The 20923-nt window shown below is 42.5% G+C and overlaps 1 pseudogene; it reads right to left on the bottom strand.

Moving 5' to 3' along the window:
- Positions 1-3162: 3162 nt before the first annotated feature.
- Positions 3163-5577, bottom strand: LOC128931834 (paraneoplastic antigen Ma1-like; annotated as a pseudogene).
- Between the last annotated feature and the right edge of the window lie 15346 nt (positions 5578-20923).

Below are 20923 nucleotides of genomic sequence, written 5' to 3'. Positions count from 1 at the left end.
AAACAAACAAAAAACACTGCATTTCTTCTGGAGAAACTTCCTTTGATCAGACTTGATCAGGTAAGGAAACTTCAAAGAAAGCCCCTCCTTTCTTGCGTCCTTGCTTCAGGCAAGAAACAGGATGGTAGGTGATATGGTTTATCTGTGTCCCCAGGCAAATCTCATTTTGAATTATAGCTCCCATAATTCTCATATGTTGTGGGAGGGACCCAGTGGGAGATAATTGAATCATGGGGGCTGTTCCCCCCATGTTGTTCTCATGGTAGAGAATAAGTCTCACAAGATCGGATGGTTTTATAAGGGTAAACCTTTCACTTGGTTCTCATTCTTTCCTGTCTGCTGCCATGTAAGATGTGCCTTTTGCCTTTCACTGTGATTGTGAGGCCTCCCCAGTCATGTGGAATGGTCCATTAAACCTCTTTTTCTTTATAAATTACCCAGTCTCAAGTATGTCTTTATCAGCAGCAGGAGAATAGACTAATACAGTAGGGCAGGGTCGGAGGTTAATGGTGTTGGACAGAGATGTTGGTCCTGAGGCTTATTTCTGAGGCCTTTCAATTTTATTTAATTCAAAGCACTCAACATGTCCAAGTACCATTTTTGAGGGTATGGTTCTCGGAGCTCCAACATTAGCAAGTACTAAATTGTTGCTCCTTGGGAAAATATGAGGGGATGTTCCTGTGAGCCTCTGGCTGCAACATTTTCACCAAATGACCAAGGCATATTGTTTTATATGTGTTTCTGTTTAAAGACATTTTATTTAATGTATAAAATTTATTCATCAGCATTGAACTTACAGCCAGTGGCATTACAGGTCATATCTGAACAAAAGTTCATCTCACATGTGTATTTTCTTCATAATGCACATCACAGGCTTCTTGTGCTTTGAGAGCACCTTAGCACTATGCTTGGGGGCCATTGTAAACATCAAAATCACCAAAAAAGCACAAAAATATGAAAAACATGGCCCTAAATGGATTGTGAAAAGGACGCTTGGTTTTAGTATGAGAGCCAAAACAAGAAGGCAGAGCATAGTTTTGTTCAACATCAGCTGGGAACTTGAAAGTTGGGAGAGTGAAATTTTTGGCCAGTCTGTGTATGACAGCAAAGGTGCTGTGAGTGTGAATTTTGGGATTATAAATAAATTTTAGCAGGTGGGTGAATTTGCAAATATAACTACATTTTAGCAAGAAGATGGATTTGAACATAAAAATCCATGAATAATAAGAATTGACATTCTGTGGGGGTTTTATTGAACGTGAAATGTAAAGTCTGTTTTCTATCTCTCCACAACTACTTATGAACAATGAATTCACTTCCAAATATGCTTTTGTATAGAGTTTATATATATTGGGGGGGTGTGCCTGGAAGTGCTGAGTAGAACCCCCATTTGTGTGTTATTGTCACTTGAGATTTCAACTCCACTTTTGGGTTACAGCTTAAGAATTTAAAAGAATCTAATTAAAATATTTGTATGTTAATGTCTATTTGAAGACATTTTAGGAGTAAGAGTGTCTCTGCGTTTAAAATGTCATAATTCTTGGCTTGGATTATTACATTAATCTATTATCATATTTAGAAAAATAGCTATGACAAGCTTCTGCAAGTAGGTCATGTTGGTGCTAATTGCTTGTCAAAGCTGGATCTCCAAATATCACCAACATAACGTGTTGATGAGACAAAGCTGATTGCTTATTTATTGCAAAGTTTATTGCTTACCTATGTGGCAAAAAAATAATGACCTCTCAAAGATGTCCACACACATCTCTGGAATATGTGAATATGTGAACTTATATGAAAAATGGAAATTAAGGCCACAGATAGAATTAAAGTTGTTAACTCACTTTGAAATAGAGAGATTATCTTGGATTATCCAGATAAGCCGAATCACAAATTCTTAAATTTGTGATTTAAGAGGGAGGGGGAGGCAGAAGAGAAAGAACCAAAGAGAAGGCAGTGTGAGAAGGCCTCCCAGCCTGTCATTGCTGACTGTGAAGTTGGAGGAAGGGGCCAGGAGCTAAGGATAGCAGGCAGCCTCTAGATGCTGGAAAAGTCAAAGAAACAGAAGCCCAGAGCCTGCAGGAAGAAACTCAAGCCTGCTGATGCACTGAACTAAAGTTCAGTAAGACTCACATCAAACTTCTGACCAAGAGGACTGTAGGATAACAAGTCTGGCTTGTTTACAACACTGTTTGTGGTAAATTGTTACAGCAGCAATAGAAAACTAATACACTGCGGCAAAAGAGAGATTGCAGCCTTTGTAAATTTCTAGCAGCATCCCAGAGGAGAGAAGGGGAGATCAGAATTTATTGAGAATTGCATGTTTAGTTTAAGATGGGTCCCTGAAGGAGAGGATTTGATTAGAATTGTGTAAGAATCATTATACAACAGTCTGGCCTTAGTGAAAATAGTGAAGTGAGGATTTGAGGGGAAGAATTCAAAGACTCAGGCTGCAAACTTGGTCTATACCTTCCCCGGAAGAGTTGATAAAGCATTTGGGAAGTTCCTATAATAAAAAATCAAACCATTCTGGAGGTAGGACAGTCCTTGAAAAGTAATACTAATGGAACAGTAGAATAACAAAGTTATATTAATATCAGTGGCAAGATGTGGCTTTGGTTCTCGGTGTCCAGGCTGAGGTGATTCTCTTGGTTCTTGATTTAATAGCTGATCTTCTGTAGAAAAATGTATAGCTGTCACTACCCTGCTTCCTCTGTGTACTATGACTATGACCAAAGGCACAAAAGCAATGTAAGTATGATCTGGATAGAAAAAACGTATTTGGCAGCTCACTATAAAGAAAATAGAGTATTCTAATGGCTGCTTTCATTACTATCACTGTGTACATTGCTGAAAGTTGAACGTGAGCAGAAAATAATAATTTTCAAATTTTAAGATGGACTTTGCTGACTACTTATGACATACTAATAAGGTAACAAATTCTTATCAATCATGTTTGAAAAGGACATAAATAGAACACAGTGCTTTGCCATTCTAGTGATTGTCAGATTTCTTGTGACAACTGAGGATGTTAATTTTATAGTAAACTTGCCATTACTCTGTATGTAGTTGATCATGATGTCTTCTGAAGCAGTTTCAATCATGGCCTAGTATTAAATATCAATGCAATGCTGCTTTTATAAGGCCCATGAAACTAATGTCTTTTTTTTTTTTTCAAAAAACATTTTTATTTGTGTATGTAACTTCAAATTTAGAACACTCAGAATCAGTATGAACAAGAACTATTTTCTGACAAAGATTTGAAATTGGGGCAGTGAATTACTCTAACAGGTGCACATCAACCTCTTCCATGCAATTTACATCTGTATCTTATGCAGTGAAAAAATGGGTTACACAGCTCCATAACTGCAGTATTTTTTAACACCCCATTTTGCAGTCTCAGAATACTTTTCAGTTAAACTGATCCACATGTTTAAAGATGAGAAATAATATGTTTACATTGTAAAGTTGAGTCATAACTAAATAAATGCACATTTCCTTCCATTAATAAAATCTGGAACAATTTATGGAAAACAAAAATCTATCCACAATATCAGTAATCTAACAGTTCACACTTTTACTGAACAATTCCTGTGAGCTAGGCCCCGCAGTAAACATCTGAACATGCAATTTCACATTCAATGTGGAATAGGAAGTGTCACAAGTTCGCGTGTTTTTCACAACTGATTATGATGGCCATGCTGACGGCATGCACTAAGCGCTATGTCCAACCAGCCCTTTACCTGGCATTGTAGCCAGCAAGATCCGCTAGCAGCTCACAGTGCTTGCATGCCCAATTTTAGAATGTTACATGAATACTCAGGCCTGAGTAATCCTGCCCTCCAAAAACAAACGTAACAGGACTAAGACTTTCCTACTCAGACACATTGTAAGACCCCACAGGGACAAGGACAGTAGCTGTGATCTAGGTCTGCACTAAAGCTGCCTTTCCTGGGACTCAAAAGTGCCCTTCCAGGCCTAACTGCAGAAGGGTGGCCTCAGCCTCCTCCTCCTCTTCCTTGGCTTCCTCCTCACGGATCTGCACCAGCAACTCAAAGAGGTTTGGGGCCGGTCCTTCCCCAGCCCTGTTAAGCCACAGCTGCCTTTGGATGGCCCCACTTTGGTTGGCCCCGGAAATGACCTGCTCTAGACAAGCGTGGTTCACATTATCTTTATCAATGGCCCCCTTCTCCACCACCTTCTGTAGCAGAGGCTCCAAATGAATGACATAAGCAGACAACTTTTCTCCCGGGTTCTGATAAATGTTCAGAAATTTGACCTGGGCATCCCTAGAGCTCTCAACACTCCCAAACACGTGCTCAAGAGCCTGCAGGCATTCGGCAGTAGTTATCACGGGGTTGTTGGTCTTGAGGATTCGAATGACATCAGCGGAGGGGCCTCTAAGACGCTCCATCAACCGCCGCCTCTTTTCTGTATCCGGCACCTGCCACTCCTCCAGGACCTCATTAGTGTGCTCCAGCCAGGGATCAAAGGTTTCCTCTCCAGGCCCTGGGATGTCCCTCCCCGAGAAAAGTGTCAGCTTCTTGTACCATATGGACTCAACAAGAGGCTGAATAACATTATCCAAAATATAGTTTAGCATCTCTGCTGGCATCTCTCTGGGACCCGGGTCGGGGTAGGGTTCTGAAACCCAAGGACACAGAGGACATCCTGCACGGTCCAGCCCTCTCTAGCTAGGAAGAGGTGCAGTCTTTCTAAAAATTCAACATCGGAAGTCGGGGGGCTTAAAGAACACTTTCCAGACTCCTCCTTTGCCCGGCATCTCCCTGGGGATCATGGCGTAATTGACAGCGCTAGTGAGCTCTAATAAGCCTGCTTTCGCATTTTCTTCCCTCCAGAACATTCTCCCAAGCACTCGGTAGGGCACCTGGGGCATCGCAGCCTGGAGGGTCTCTTGGATTTCAGCCTCATCTCAGTTCACTGGGACGCCCCAGACCAACAGAGCTCTCTGGGAGTTCACATCCATTCCCCAGCACCAGTCTTCCAACAGTATCATCGCCATTTTCTCAACTATCAAGACACCAATTCTATCAACAGACAGTGGCTCACCGTGCTCCTGGCCTTAGAACAACGCCAGACACTCCCCTCAAGTAGGCCCAAGGGAGGCGAGCTTCACGCAGTCACGATTAACAAAGACACAGAGTCCTGATTTCACCCTTCCCTGCCCCCACAGTCAGTCCGTGGACGCACTCGGGGCCGAGCTCAGGGACGCTGAGGCAGTCACGCAGCAGTCGCCATCTTGCGTCCGGGTCCGGGTCCGGGTCCGCTGCCAGCAGCGAGGGCGTCGCGTCGTCGTGGAGCGGGCAAGGAGCGAGGGCGGGCGGCAAAGGTAGGCGCGATGGGCGGAGAACCGCCGAGGTGTGGTCGCGGGGCGTGGTCGCCGGGCGCTCGCGGCGGCCCCCAGAGTAGATCAGGCGTTCGCGGTTGCAGCCCGGTCTTCCGAGGGCGAGGAGCGGTCGTTTGGGAGACCAGGCACAGGCAGACTGTGCCGAAGTCGCGGCGGCTGCGGGCCAGCGGAGAGCGGCTTCTTGGCAGGAGCAAGGACTTCTTCCGGGCGGGTGGACCGGAAGAAGTGGACTCTTCCGGGCGGGTGGACCAGAAACGAAGGCAGCAGAGGAGCAGGAGAGCTGGAGAAGCCGGGCTGCAGACAGCAGAAGAGAGGGTGAGCAGCGGCAGCCGCAACGGTCTGCAGCGGCTCAGGCGCTGTGCGGCTACCCGGACATCGTGTCCTACCCGCAACCTGCAGCGATGTTACTGCCAGTAATGTCTTTTTAAACTAGTTTGTAGCCACAAATCTTAAAGACCTTACCAGTGAAGTATGAGATAATTTAGAATACTCCCTCATAATGTTTAAATCTTTAAATATTAATTTCAACATCAAACACAATTCATCATTTTTAACATGATTAACATGATAGCTAATACAAATCAATGTAAGTGTAAATATATAAGAAATAGGTAAGATAATAAACATCTGATTATTTGCTCAGCATGTATTTTCTTACCAACTTTACAAACCTCTTTTTTTGCATTATTTAGAAACATTACTTTTGCGAGATTCAGTGAAGCAAGTAAGTTTGAATTTGAAAATAAACTAAACCGTGATGTGTGGAACAGGTTTTTATTTCACTCTTGGTAAAGACTTTTGAAGTAAATGACACATAGACAGCAATTAATTAAATTTGAGATATGACTGAGCAAATTTATCAAAATTTATTAGAAATGCTCTTTAAAAATAATCACGTTTTTATTCATGTGTTAAACAAAAATTATGGGAGGCCACTGTTTTCGACTGAGATCCTACACTAGGTCCCTGTAGATGAGACTCAACAGAAATGTAGTCACTTATGCTAAATGCCACACAATCAAACTGAAACTTAAGAAAGTAGACAGATCCCAGGACAGACAAGATATTCCTCAAGACAGGGAATGCCAGTCTACCTGAGTCAGTGCAAAGAGGAACTCCCCTCGCTTTAATCCTTACAACAAATTAACCTGGATTAACCTGATGTTAACCAATCAGCATTTTGGTTTAATTGTTCATTTCATTTAATTGTTCTCATCTTACAAAACCTACTGTTCTTCCATTGTCTGTGGACGCTCTCATCCTATTTTGTAGAATGAAGGCTACCCTGATTCATGGATCACAAATAGAAGCCAATCACATCTATAACTAAATTTCTTCTAATTTTGTCTTTTTAAAAGTTATCGTCAGGCTGAGCTTGGCAGCTCATGCCTGTAATCCCAGCACTTTGGGAGGCTGAGGCAGGTGATTCACAAAGTCAGGGGTTCAAGACCAGCCTGGCCAACATGGTGAAACCCTGTCTCTACTAAAAATACAAAAATATGCCGGGCATGGTGGCAGGCACCTGTAATCCCAGCTACTCAGGATGCTGGGGCAGGAGCAACTCTTGAACCCAGGAGGCAGAGGTTTCAGTGAGCCAAGGTGGCACCACTACACTCCAGCCTGGGTGACGAGAGAGACTGCTTCTCAAAAAAAAAAAAAAAGTTATCATCATAGGCCGGGTACAGTGGCTCATGCCTATAATCCCAGCACTTTGAAAGGCCAAGGCAGGCAGATTGCTTGAGCCCAGGAGTTTGAGACCAGCCTGAGCAACATGGTGAAACACAGCCTCTACAAAAAATGCAAAAAATAACCAGATATGGTGGCATGCACTTGTAGTCCCAGCTACTCCAGAGGCTGAGATGGGAGAATCACTTGAGCCCAGGAGTTGAAGATTGCAGTGAGCCATGATCACTCCAGCCTGAGTAATAGAGCAAGACTCTATCTCAATATTAAAAAAACAGACAAACCAAAAACAGTTATCACAAATTTTTTAAAATTAAGAATGCAGCTTAACACTTTCTTAACTCTTGAGGAGGTAAATTGGTTATCTAACATATATTAATGTCTCAATTTTATTATTTTTTAAAAATATATTTGTGTAGAATATGGAGTGAATGAAGTTAAAATCCAGGTAAATATATTCATTACCTTGCAAAGTTTCCAAAATGCTATGCATTTTTGTGTATAATTATTTACAACTTATTTTTAACGCATCATTTCAGCCTGTTAGGGATCCAGTGTTATAGCTTAGATGTTTGGCTCCTAAACCTCATGTTGAAATTTGACCCCCAGTGTTGGAGGTGGGGCCTAAAGGGATATGTTAGGGTCACAGGATCAGATCCCTCATGGAAAGATTGTTGCCCTCCCAGTGGAGAGGGGATGAACAAGCCTCTCTGTGAGCTCCAAGAAAGCTAGTTGTTACGAAGAGCCTGGCACCCCTCCCCTCTCTCTTGCCTCTTTTCTCACTGTGTGATCTCACTACACACTGGCTTCCCTTCACATTCTGCCATGTGTGGAAGCTACCTGAAAAATTCACCAGAAGCTGAGCAGCTGCTGGTGCCATTCTTCCTGTATGGGCTACAGAATCATGAGCCAAATAAACCTCTTTGCTTTATACATTTTTTAATCTTAGGAATTTTTTTATAGCAACACAAATGGTTAATCCTCTTTTATTTTTTAGCTGCAACTCAAATAATTTAAGCTGCAAGTGTTGGAGGGAGGAGAACAGGAATCGAAGGATAACAGGCAAAAGAAGAATCAGGAGGAGGATTAACACTCCTAAGCCAATTAGAGATGAAAAAGATGGTATCTTAGACCAATGCAGCCAGGAGGACAATGTGTTCACAATATCTTTGGCTACAGTATCATCTACAGGGAGCTGTTCCCTGGAAGCATCAATTGCATATATTTGTTTCTGTAATTTTCTTATATCTAAAGACAAAGTATTATGTGACCATATCCCTTGCAAATGGGCCTTAACTAAAGGCCATTGCCATTCAGAAGCATTATATTCCGTATTAGTAACAGAAATGGAAGTAAATTCGGCATGGCACTGAAGTGCAAGGTGATTTTGAATATTATACACTTTATCTCCAAGAAGAGTAACAGTTTCTTCCAAAACATTTAACTTTGCTTCTAATTTTCTATCTATATCCATCTGAGTTCCTAAAGACATGGAGATATTCTTTGCTAAGTGGTTAACATAAGCAGCAGTTTGTATATTATAAGATAGACTGACTGCAGCAGTAGCAATAACAGTAACAATTGCAATAATACTGGCAATAAGCAATCCTAAAAACCTTTTTGGACGCACCATTAAATCCCTAACTTGTTGTAAAACCTGTAATCCTCTATCATCATACTAAGGCCCAGAGATATTAACAGGAAGCATGATATAAGGAGGTTGATGTACAATCATAATAACTGGAGTTGGGAAAACAGTTGAATCAATACAATTAGTAAGAACACAATTAGGGCAAGTTATACAATAATGTCCACTTATTTCATTTATAGATATGTTTCCATGAAGAACAGCATAAGGAGAGGTTACACAAACGTGTACAAAAATCTTTTGTATTAGTGGAGAATAGTTGCTCCTTTCACCAGCTCTCATAATGCTAGGAGTTAAGGCTAAAAATAATCTCCAAATATAAGAGTGTGTCTGTCCAGAGGGAGTTGTCCAAAAAGGAGTAAGCCATCCCCCAGGGCTTTCATAACGATCAAATCCTGAAGAATAAGGAACAGCAACAGACCAATCATAAAGGATAAGACCAATGGGCAAAGTGTAGGTTGCAGCTTGTCTATGATCACAGCGTTTCCAAGGAAGAATATCAAGGAAAGATTGCTTAAAAGTAACACAGGACTTTTTCAAAGGAAGAGAAGATACAGAATTTACATTTTCAGACTCTTTGATTCCTAAATAATATATTCTCCAATCTCTACTAGCACGAGTTTCTTCCCCAGGTCTGAGATCACACTTTCCCTCAAATGTGTATTGTGGTCAACTGCCTAATTCTAAACAATTAGATCCTGAGGAAGAATGATCCTTCAACTGTTGTCTTGAAAGAGCCCCACCCCAAATACGGGAGGCATAAAAGCACATAGGAGGTGCCGCGGCTTGTGCAGTGAATGCATATGCTGCCTTCTGGGGCGTGATATGCGAAGATGAAGGGAGTCCAAAAACAAAGGTGTCATTTAAGTATACTGCAACCGGAGGATCATTTCAAGTAAGAGGACGCAGCAGGGGAGGATCTGGTACATAAGCCCACAAAGTTTGTTCCTCCGCTCTTCCCCCTGGAACTTGGCAAGATAAAATAGTTAACATGGCAATAAACATTAAAGCCGGAGTTCTCTGTGTACCCTGTGAGTCCACAAGTTGAGCTGCTTCAGCACAAAGTGGTTTCAGTTGACCCCAAGTCGGCACAGGAAGGCACTGAGTATTCTGTGTCAGGGAACGCCTCCTTCGGCGACGACGATGGAGCAGTAGGGGTGGTGTCAGTAGGGGTGGTGTCAGATGCAGTCGTCTCAGTCGCGGGATCAAGGTCCCGGGATTTCCCATTGGCAGGAGGTCCTCGAAGGGCATGTTTCACCAACCGTTCCAGGATCCACAACGAGCTTTCAGCAGATCTAGGAAAAACACAAACATGTCCTCGTCCCCATATGAGGACTGGATTAGGTCCATTCCACTTGTTAGTTAAGACATCCTTCCACAGCACCTCAGCTTGTGCTCTGGGACTAGGGTGCCAGAAACGCTCAGCAGCAGAGTGTCCTTCTGCATCAAAAGTCAAAAAATTTAAAACGTAAAGAGCATGTCTGAGCCAATTATGAGGAGTCTTATGTAAATCAGCTCCTGACCCCCGCCCTCTTGTTTTTTGCAAAGTTATTTTTATAATCACATGAGCACGTTCAACAGTTCCTTGTCCTTGTGGATTATGGGGAATACTTGTACGATGTCTGATATGAAACTGAGAACAAAACTGAGTGAATCCTTTGCTGGTATAAGCAGGAGCATTATCTGTTTTAAGAATTTTAGGAGGGCCTAAAATAGAAAACACCAACAAACAGTGGGCTATAACGTCTTTAACAGCTTCTCCTGTATGAGCTCAGGCTACCAGAAAATGAGAGAAAGTATCAGTAGTTACATGTATATGTTTAAATTTGCCAAAAGGTGCAAAATGAGTAACATCCATTTGATATATGTGTCCACTTTGCAGTCCTCGAGGATTAACTCCATAGTGAAAAGTAACTGGTAAGTGGGGAAGACACACAGAGCATTGTTTAACAACCTGTCGAGCTTGTTCCCGAGTAATTTTAAATTGTAAATGAAGACTGCGGGCATTTTGGTGATGTAAAGCATGGGATGCTTGTGCCTGTTGAAGAGGAGTTAGAACTGTAAAAACGGATTGAGTAAGCAGACGGGCTTGCTGATTCCCTTCACCGAGAGGTCCTGGCAGGTTAGAATGAGCTTGAATGTGACCTATGAAAATAGGATTAGAAGGCTGCCGAAGAGAGTCCTGTAAGGGAATTAAGAGATGAATGATTGAGGAAGAATCGGTAGAACATAAGGGAGTAGTCTCCAGGTTTTGAAAAAGTTGAACAACATATTGGCTATCAGAATAAATGTTAAGAGGAATATCACAATGAGATAAAACATATTTTACTGCAAGGAGTTCAACTTATTGAGCTGAGGTTTCCATGTGTGTACCTATGAAACTGTCTTGCATGTTCTGCACATGTACCCCAAAACCTAAAATGCAATTAAAAACAAAAAAAGAAAGACTGAAAAAAGAAACCAGAAAGGAAAAAGGTTGTTTATTAACAGAACCAGCTGCAATACCAGAAGAGGATCTGTCCGTGAAAGCCAGGTGTGCTTGTGTTAAAGCTGTCTTAACACATTTTAGAGGAAAGATAAGATAATTAAGAGTATAGAATTGTAAAATCTTATCAGCTGGAAGGTGACAGCCAATCTTACCGGGAAATCCAGCAAAAGCAATTTGCCAAGTTTCTGAGAATTGCCAAAGCCAAGTTTGTTGAGGACCTGTATAAGGAACAATAATTTCTGGAGGCTCGTATCCAAACAATGCAAGGGCACGAGTCCTGCCTTTAGCAACCAGGGCAGAAACTAAATCATAATAAGGAGTGACCACCTTTCCACGCCTGGCAGGAATGTGCAACCATTCTAATATGCCTTGTTGCCAGAAGACACCTGTAGGAGTATACTGTGTGCGTAACACACAAAAGCTCCAGGGTGCTTTGTCCTGTATTCTGGTTAATTTTTGTTCTGACAAAGCCTTCTGGACAACCTGGAGTGTTTGCACAGCTTCAGGAGTGAGCTGGTGTGGTGAATTAGGTTTAGAAGCTCCCTTTAAAATGTCAAATAAAGGTTTTAAATCTCCTGTAGTAAGTCTGAGACTAGGTCTGATCCAATTTAAGTCACCTAAAAATTTTTGGAAATCATTAAGAGTTTTCAATTGAGAAGTATTTAGTTTTGGAATTTCATAGGATATCTTTTGTGACTCAATTATATGTCCTAAATAATGATAAGGAGCAGAGAATCAGATTTTCTCAGGAGCAACTACTAACCCAGCATTAGTTAAGCACTCCTGCAATTGCACAAAGGCAGACTGTAAAAGAACATTAGATGAAGCAGCAATTAAAATATCATCAATATCATGAATAAGATTAATGTTAGGGGCCGGGCGCGGTGGCTCAAGCCTGTAATCCCAGCACTTTGGGAGGCCGAGGCAGGTGGATCACAAGGTCAAAAGATCGAGACCATCTTGGTCAACCTGGTGAAACCCCGTCTCTACTAAAAATACAAACAAAATTAGCTGGGCATGGTGGCGCGTGCCTGTAATCCGAGCTACTCAGGAGGCTGAGGCAGGAGAATTGCCTGAACCCAGGAGGCAGAGGTTGTGGTGAGCCGAGATCGCGCCATTGCACTCCAGCCTGGGTAACAAGCAAAATTTCGTCTCAAAAAAAAAAAAAAAGAATAATGTTAGGATCTTGTTGCCTGACAGGAAGAATAGCCTTTGCAACTAAAGTTTGACAAAGAGTGGGACTGTTGGCCATGCCTTGAGGTAAAACCACCCATTCATATCTGTCCCAAGGTTGTTCATAATTAGTAGATGGAATACTGAAAGCAAATCTTTTACAATCTTGTGGAGCAAGAGGTATAGTAAAAAAGCAGTCTTTTGAATAACAATCAATTTCCATTCTTGAGGTATTATTACAGGAGATGGCAGGCCAGGTTGAAGAGGCCCCATTATTTCCATGGTTTCATTAACTTTTCTTAAATCCTGTAAATGTCTCAATTTGCCAGATTTTTTCTTAATAACAAAAATTGGAGAATTCCAAGGGCTTTGAGTGGGTCGGATATGTCCTGCCTCGAGTTGTTCCCGAACCAACTCTCGAGTGGCAGAAATCTTCTGTTTGGATAAAGTCCACTGCTCTACCCACACTGGGGAATCAGATTTCCAGCAAATAGCATCAGCATGGGCATCAGGAGAATTAGTGGCCCCTAGAGAAAATACCCTAAATCCTGTCTGTCATATTTTGGAGGATTTATAGGCTCCGATATTCCCTGTAAGGATGTGATAGGAGAGCAGGGCCATTGTAAAGGCCAATGATTAGCTGAAGTAATAGAAATATCAGCACCAGTATCTAGCAGTCCTTTAAAAAGCTTGCCATCAATCCATATAGTTAATTTAGGGGGAGTAGCAGTAATAGACTGCACCCAGTACGCATGATTTGAAGATCCGAAAGCTGAGTGACCTTGAGCCTCGATGGAAAGGGGATGGCCTATAGAAGTATTTACAGGTATGATAAGAAGCTGCACTATAGGCTTGTCAGGAGTTAAAGTAAATATTCCATGAGATGCCCAAGCCATGATTTTAATTTCTCCTGTATAATCAATATCTATAACCCCAGGAAGGACTTGTAGCCCATTCATAGTCCATCCACTTCTGCCTAACAAAAGAACAAAATGACCCTGAGGCAAAGGACCAAAAATTCCTGTAGAAATAGCCCAAGGACCCATTTCCGGTGTTAATATGTTTCAGGACAAGGGACAGAGGTCAAGTCCTGTGATGCCTGGTGTGGCCCTATAGAGCTGAGAAATGGATTTGCCATTCCTGGATTCAGTGTCTCCTGGAGAACAGGTGCCCCGAATTTCTGTGGGGGTCAGGACGGCCCCCTCTGGATGTTTCCCGACTTAGGCTGTAAATAATTTCCTTGGGCATCTCACTTAGATCGACACTCGCTGGCCCAGTGAATACCTCGGTGACAATGAGGGCATTCCCCATGTTGCCTCCCACTGTTAGAAGGATTGGAAAGCATTTTTCTTTCCTCAGTTACATCAGTCTGACATTGTTGAGCAATATGTCAATAATTACCACATTTAAAACATATAGGTCCTTGTTTTTCCTTATTAAATTTTTGTTTCACATAGGCGGCAACAGTCATTCCTCCTTGAGCAGCAGCCATGGCCAGCCCCTGTTGATAAGCAGGTCCTATATCAGCACATAAGCGAATATAATCAGAAAGCGAGCCCCTCTTTTTCCATGGCCGTATAGCTGCTTGACAAGCTGGATTAGCATTTTCATACGCCGATTGCTTAACCAATAAAGAGCCAGCTTCTCCATCCTGTACCAGGCTGTCAACTGCCTGAAGTAAGTGAGACACAAACTCCTGATATGGCTCATCAGAACCCTGTTTAATTTTTGCCAATTCCTCAGTTTTGACCCCTATTGAGGGCAATTGTTTCCATGCTTGTAAAGCGATAGTACGGATTTGTCCAAAAGGTATCTCAGGAAGTTGTATCTGAGTATTAAGGTTCTCAAACTGTCCCTTTCCAAGGATATCTAAAGTAACTGGAATCTGATAAGTAAGATTTCTTTGCACCAGATCATAAGCACAATCGTCATAATCAGCCCTCCAAAGTAAATAATCACCACCAGAAAGGCAAGCTTTAACAAGACGACCCCAATCATGTGGCAGCAAAGCTTCTCCAGTCAAATTTTCCAACAAGGAGAGGGTATAAGGAGCTGTAGGACCATATTGTGTGACAGCCTTTTTTATCTCTTTTAAAGTTTTAGGTGGGACAGGATAATATCTACAAATTATTTGTCCTTGGGGATCTGAGACTTCTACAACCTAGAAGAGGCAAGGAAACATCTACATCAGAAAACCCTCTTTTATTAGACATTAGAGCATGAGTTAGTGGAGACACAGGAGCAAGGTCTGTGGACTGTAAAGTATAGGCATGTTTCCAGTAGGATAGCCTCACATATTTGTAACATTTCCCTGTACTACAGGAAAGCACAGTTGGCCAGAAACTGCACAAGAGCAGAGTGAAAGTAAATCCTGAAATTGCCTTAAAAAGTCTGGCGGCAAGGTGAGCATAACAGGACCAGGCTGCCAAGTAGGCACAGTCTCTGGAGGCTTACTAGGAGTGGGAGTGTTACTGGAGTGTACCATAACCTCAGTCAAAGGAACATCATAAGAATTGGAATCATACTCACTATGATGACTGCAAGAACCTCTTTCAGCAATTTCTTCTTGTTCAGGCGGCGCTGGAGGAGAATTTGAATTTTCTGGCGTGAAAGTTCCTGGTGCGAAAGTTGCCTGAGTTTGGTATGTAGGCGGGGCAGGAGAAGGAGAAAGGAAGGTGGGGGGAGAATAGAAAGGCGCAGAAGCCGAAGCAGCAGGAGGTATTGGAGAGGACAAAGGGGGAGGGCAAAGGCAGTCTCGAAGCTTGCTCCAGACAGAGATCAATATGACTGCTTGAGGCAATTTACTATTATAAGAGCAAAACTCATTGATTTTCTTCACCAATAAGTTCCCAAGTCTTTTCATCCGAAATTCCACCTTCAGGAATCCAGGGACACAGTTCACGAATAATCTGCAAAAATTCCTGCACTTGACTAGGTTTTATATCATGACCACGAGCCTTAATCATAGAATGCAATAAATATATAAACAGCTTATGTTCTTTTGACTTGATCTGCCACATTTTTACTCCTGATTGCTCACAAATTGAGGTTCTTCTTCTGAAACAAAAATTTGCAGTTATTTACACAAATTTGTTAACTCTTGATTGTATTTCCATATTCTCTTTTTAATTTCCTTGTTGCTTACGGCTGGCACCACTCACTTAAAGCGTCACTGAAATCCCCAATTCTCAGGTCCCTATTCGGGAGCCACGTCTGGGGGTCACTCTTGGCCAGCAAGAAGGTTCCAAACCTGAGTGGGGGAGTGCACAGGAAATAAAGAGAGACAGAAAGCGGGGTCAGGAGGGATATGGAAATCTCATTCCACCCCAAATTTATTTTTCAAAGGCTCAGTATATATACATTTTTCCAGGCTCTGGTTTATGTCATTGCAAGAGGAAATGCAAATCACTAGATGACCTACTCTATACAATAAAGATGGCAGATACCATCTTCAGTGGTTGTAAAAGGTGATAGTCATTCTTGGTGCTCATAAAAAACATTTACATGGAGACATTGTTCCTCGTGACTGCAAGGGTTTTTGGTTTCAAACATCTGGTTATCTTTTAAGTAGATTCCCTTTGTCTGTTCCTGATTCTTTTATCTTGACTCCCCTCCTTCAGGAGGCCCCGTGTCTGGGCTCAAACCACCAGTATTGTAAAACTTGCTTTGCAAGCATTTACATGGGTGGGTTCCCCACAGGTTAAGATAGTCATGCAATGTTTTATGCCCAAAAATACTTTCCCATCCCATGTCACCTTATAGACTTCAGGATAAAGGACATTTAGGAGGCATAAAGATATTTACAAAGCATAATAGTCCCTGTTTTTATTAAAGCACATCACTGTTCTATTGAAGTATTTGCTCTGGTTCAGTAAATGACTGCCCAAGCTCACCACTGACCTTCAGGTTTATTCTATTTTGCCAGCACAGCACAGTTTTGCCAACTTGTAAAACTCCAATTTCTCATTTAAAAAAAATCAGATTTCTGGTTCCTTTTAAAAGGAAATTAGAGAAGACCTGGTCACACTGGGAGGCATCCCTTCTAGGTTAGAACTATTGCCTTTCAATGAGCCAGGCTCTTACTGGAGAGATACCATTGACTCTCAGCTCCATTTATTTACTCCTTACCTCTTGTTGAAGGCTTTTACCTGCCATGATTTTTAGCAACTCTGCTGCCTTTGCCTACAGGAGAAGATTAGGCATATAGTTAACATTTCAGTAGCAGATCAGGCAGAGTCAGAATTAGGGTATTTGAAACACATGGAATTGCTCATTTACAAGTGATCAGTGGTGGCTACAGGACTGGCTGTCTCTGATTTGCCTTACTGTAGTGAAGCCATATTTATCTTCCCTCTACTTCTGGCTCTTGGAATGTTTCCATCTTCCAGCATATGACACACTTAGTTCCTTAGGTTCTTACTCCCAGCAAAAGAGAAAGTCCCCAAACTTAAGTTTATCCTGGGAAAAGTGCATCCAAACCTTTAATTCAGAGCAGATTATCAGTAATCCTAGCATAGTCAGACCTAAGCAGGCAATATTTAGAGACAGACAAACCTTGAGTAATAGCAACTGGCTATTGTATCTGTGCTAAGGCCTCTGCCTCAATGGAAGACATGGTTTTCTCCTATAAATCTCACCCTTAGGGATTGGCAATTTGTCTTAGGCCAGGGTGATATTAGTTTAGCACTCAACAGTAAGTGTTTCTGGAAATTTAGAATGATAGCAGAAGTTTATATTCTTAGGAATAAATATAACTATTTTCTTCCTGCTATGTTCTGTGTGTCACTGTGGCTGATGGATAAAGAAGTGACAGAAAGAAAGAGGTTCAAAGAGAGCAATTTCTCCCTCCAAGCTTTGATACTCTCTTTATTTGCAATGCATGTGGACATGTGAACACTTTCCTTCACTGCTGGACTTAACAGACTGACACATAAGTGGACAGGTGTCACCCTCCCTGCAAGGCAATACAAGAGATGGTTTGAGGTGAGGCAGAGGATGGGTGATGTTCCTGATCTGGCTGTGAGCTCTGCTGGCTGACTGACCATGGATGAATGGCTGATCCACCATGATTCCCATCTTCCAAATGAGATTTTAGAATGGGTTGTGTTGTAGATTAGTACATCCAATATAAAAAACATTATGGAGGTTCCTCAAAATCTTAAAACTAGAACCAGTAATTGGGTATGGTGGCTCATGCTTGTAATCCCAGCACTTTGGGAGGCTGAGGCAGGTGGATCACAAGGTTGGGAGTTTGAGATCAGCCTGGCCAAGATGGTAAAACCCCATCTCTACTAAAAAATACAAAAATTAGCTGGGTGCTTGGTGAGTGCCTATAGTCCCAGCTACTTGGGAGACTGAGGCAGGAGAATCACTTGAAACCAGGAAGTGGAGGTTGTAGTGAGCTGAGATTGTGCCACTGCACTCCAGCCTGGGTGACGGTGCAAGAAGACTCTGTCGCAAAAAAAAAAAACAAAGTGGGGGGAACCGATTCAAGATGGCGCGTTAAGAACAACTCAGGATTGCAGCTCTCAGTGAACATGCAGAGGGTGAGTCAAAGCTGCATTTCCAGACAGATCTTTGTTGCCCACAGAACGAGAAAATTCCCAGGTGTAGGAGAGACACGAGATGCCAGTGCAGCTGTTTTGGCTGGTGCAACCACTTTGGGTGGCGCTGCAGTGCAGTGGCACTCCGCATACTCTGCACAAAATGCACTGGCCCGGGTGCCCTATTAAACCAGAAATCTGAGATTTCGGAAGGCAGGTTAGCATATCCATCTGATTAAACGGGACTTGGACAGTGAGCCAGACCAGGAGATTCCTGGGAAGCAGCGTTTGAGCCAGTACAGTGGGTCGCTGCACGGGAAATCACACAGATCCTGGTGCCCTAACAGCAGGTGACTGAAACACCTGGGAGAGAGTCAACCGTTCAACTTAGGGGGGGAAAAAAAAGGTGCTCTGAGGCAGGGAGCTAGGTGAGTAGGCTCGGTGGGTTTCACCCCCACAGGGACAAACAAAATAGCAATTTGAAATGCTCCCAGTGGAGAGTTTCACTGCAGGCACAGCTGAACCCAGGACGGTGCAGCTCGGTGGGGAAGGGGCATCCGCCATTACCAAGGCAATCTGCCCCTACTGAGGTACACTCCCATTGCTGACGCAGCCTGCCATTGCCGAGGCAACCCACCATAACAGAGAGGCTCTGCCACAGGGTGGAGCCCGTGGCAGCAAGATGGAGACTGCGGGAGCAGGGCAGAGCCCACAGCAACAGGGAGGACCCCACGCCAGCAGGGCGGAGCCTCAGCAGGCAAATAGTGACTAGACTTCCTCCTAGCTCGGCAGGACAGTGCAATGGACACTCATAAAGAAAGCCCTAACTTTCCGAGACAGAGCATCTGAGGAAAAAAAGGGCCTTTATGAGTTCTGCTGCAGCAGACTTAAATGTAGCAGCGTGTAACAGCCCTGAATGATAAACGGAGCTCACAGCTCAGCACTTGAGCTCCTATAAAGTACAGACTGTCTCGTCAAGCAGCTCCCTCACCCCTGTATATCCAAAGAGTCACCTCAAAAAGGACTGATCAGACTGACATTTGGCGGGCATCATTCTAGGACAAAGATAGCAGAAGAAGAAACTGGTGAATCCCTCACTGTTCTGCAGCTGCTACAGGTGTACCCCAGACAAGCAGGGCCTGGAGTGGACCTCAGCAGTCGTACAGTGGAGGGGCTAAACTGTTAGAAGGAAAACCAAGTAACAGAAATACTTCATCATCAACAATCTGGGCGTCCACTCAGAGACCCAATCGAAAAGTCAGCAACCACTCAGATGACAGGTGGATAAATCCACAAAGATGGGAAGAAACCAGTGCAAAAAGGAGGAAAACACCCGAAACCAGAACACCTCGCCTCCTACCAAGGACCAAAACTCCTCACCAGCAAGGGAACAAAGCTGGACGGAGAATGAGTGTGATGAAATGACGGAATTAGACTTCAGAAGGTGGGTAATGAGAAACATCTGTGAGCTAAAATAACATATTCTAAACCAATGCAAAGAAACTAAGAACCTTGAAAAAAGATTTGAAAAAAGATTTGAGGAAATGATAACAAGAATGGATAACTTAGGAAAATGAATGAATTCAAGGAGCTGAAAAACACAACACGAGAACTTTGTGAAGCATGCACAAGTTTCAACAGCTGAATTGACCAAGCAAAAGAAAAAATACCAGAAGTTGAAGATCAACTCAATCAAATAGAATGAGAAACCAAGATTAGAGAAAAAAATGTAAAAAGGTATGAACAAAGTTTCCAAGAAATGTGGGACTATGTGAAGAGACCTAACCTACATTTGATAGGTGTAGCAGAATGTGACAAAGAGAATGAATCCAAGCTGGAAAATACTCTTCAGGATATTATCCAAGAAAATTTCGCCAACCTAGCAAGGCAGGCCAATCTTCAAGTCCAGGAAGTACAGAGAACACCACAAAGATATTCCACAAGAAGAGCAACCCCAAGGCACATAATCGTCAGATTCAACAAGGTTGAAATGAAGGAGAAAATACTAAGGGCATCCAGAGAGAAAGGTCGGGTCACTCAGAAAGGGAAGCCCATCAGACTCACAGCGGATCTCTCAGCAGAAACTCTACAAGCCAGAAGAGAGTGGGGGCCAATATTTAACATCCTTAAAGAAAAGAACTTTCAACCCAGAATTTCATATCCAGCCAAACAGAGCTTCATAAGTGAAGGAAAAATAAAATCCTTTGCAAACAAACAAGTACTCAGAGATTTTATCACCACCAGGCCTGCTTTACAAGAGCTCCTGAAAGAGGCACTACACATAGAAAGGAACAAACAGTACCAGCCATTCTAAAAACACACTATATGCTAAAGAGCATCAAAAAAATGAAGAACCTACATCAACTAATGGGCAAAAACAGCCAGCTAGCATCAAAATGGCAGTATCAAATTCACACATAACATTATTAACCCTAAATGTAAATGGACTAAATGCACCCATCAAAAGACACAGACTGGCAAATTGAATAAAAAACCAAAACCTACCAGTGTGTTCTATCCAGGAAAGCCATCTCACATGCAAGGATACACAAAGGCTCAAAATAAAGGGATTGAGGAAGATTTACCAAGCAAATGGAGAGAAAAAAAAAAAAAAACAAAACAGGAGTTGCAATTCTCGTCTCTGATAAAATAGTCTTTAAAGCAACAAAGATCAAAAGAGACAAAGAAGGTCATTACGTAATGGTAAAAGGATCAATACAACAAGAAGAGCTAATAATCCTAAATATATATGGACCCAATACAGGAGCACCCAGATATAAAAGGCAAGTTCTTAACGACTTACAAAGAGACTTAGACTCCCACACAATAATAGTGGGAGACTTTAACACTCCACTGTCAATATTAGACAGATCAACCAGACAGAAAATTGGCGGGGATATCCAGGGCTTGAACTCAGACCTGGAATAAGCAAACCTGATACACATTTACAGAACTCTCCACCCCAAATCCACAGAATATACATTCTTCTCAGCACCACATCACACCTACTCTAAAATGGA

This window comes from Callithrix jacchus, chromosome 1, assembly GCF_049354715.1.
Source record: "Callithrix jacchus isolate 240 chromosome 1, calJac240_pri, whole genome shotgun sequence".
NCBI lineage: Eukaryota > Metazoa > Chordata > Mammalia > Primates > Cebidae > Callithrix > Callithrix jacchus.
The sequence above is the reverse complement of the archived record's forward strand: the minus strand, read 5'-3'. Positions and strand labels throughout refer to the sequence as shown.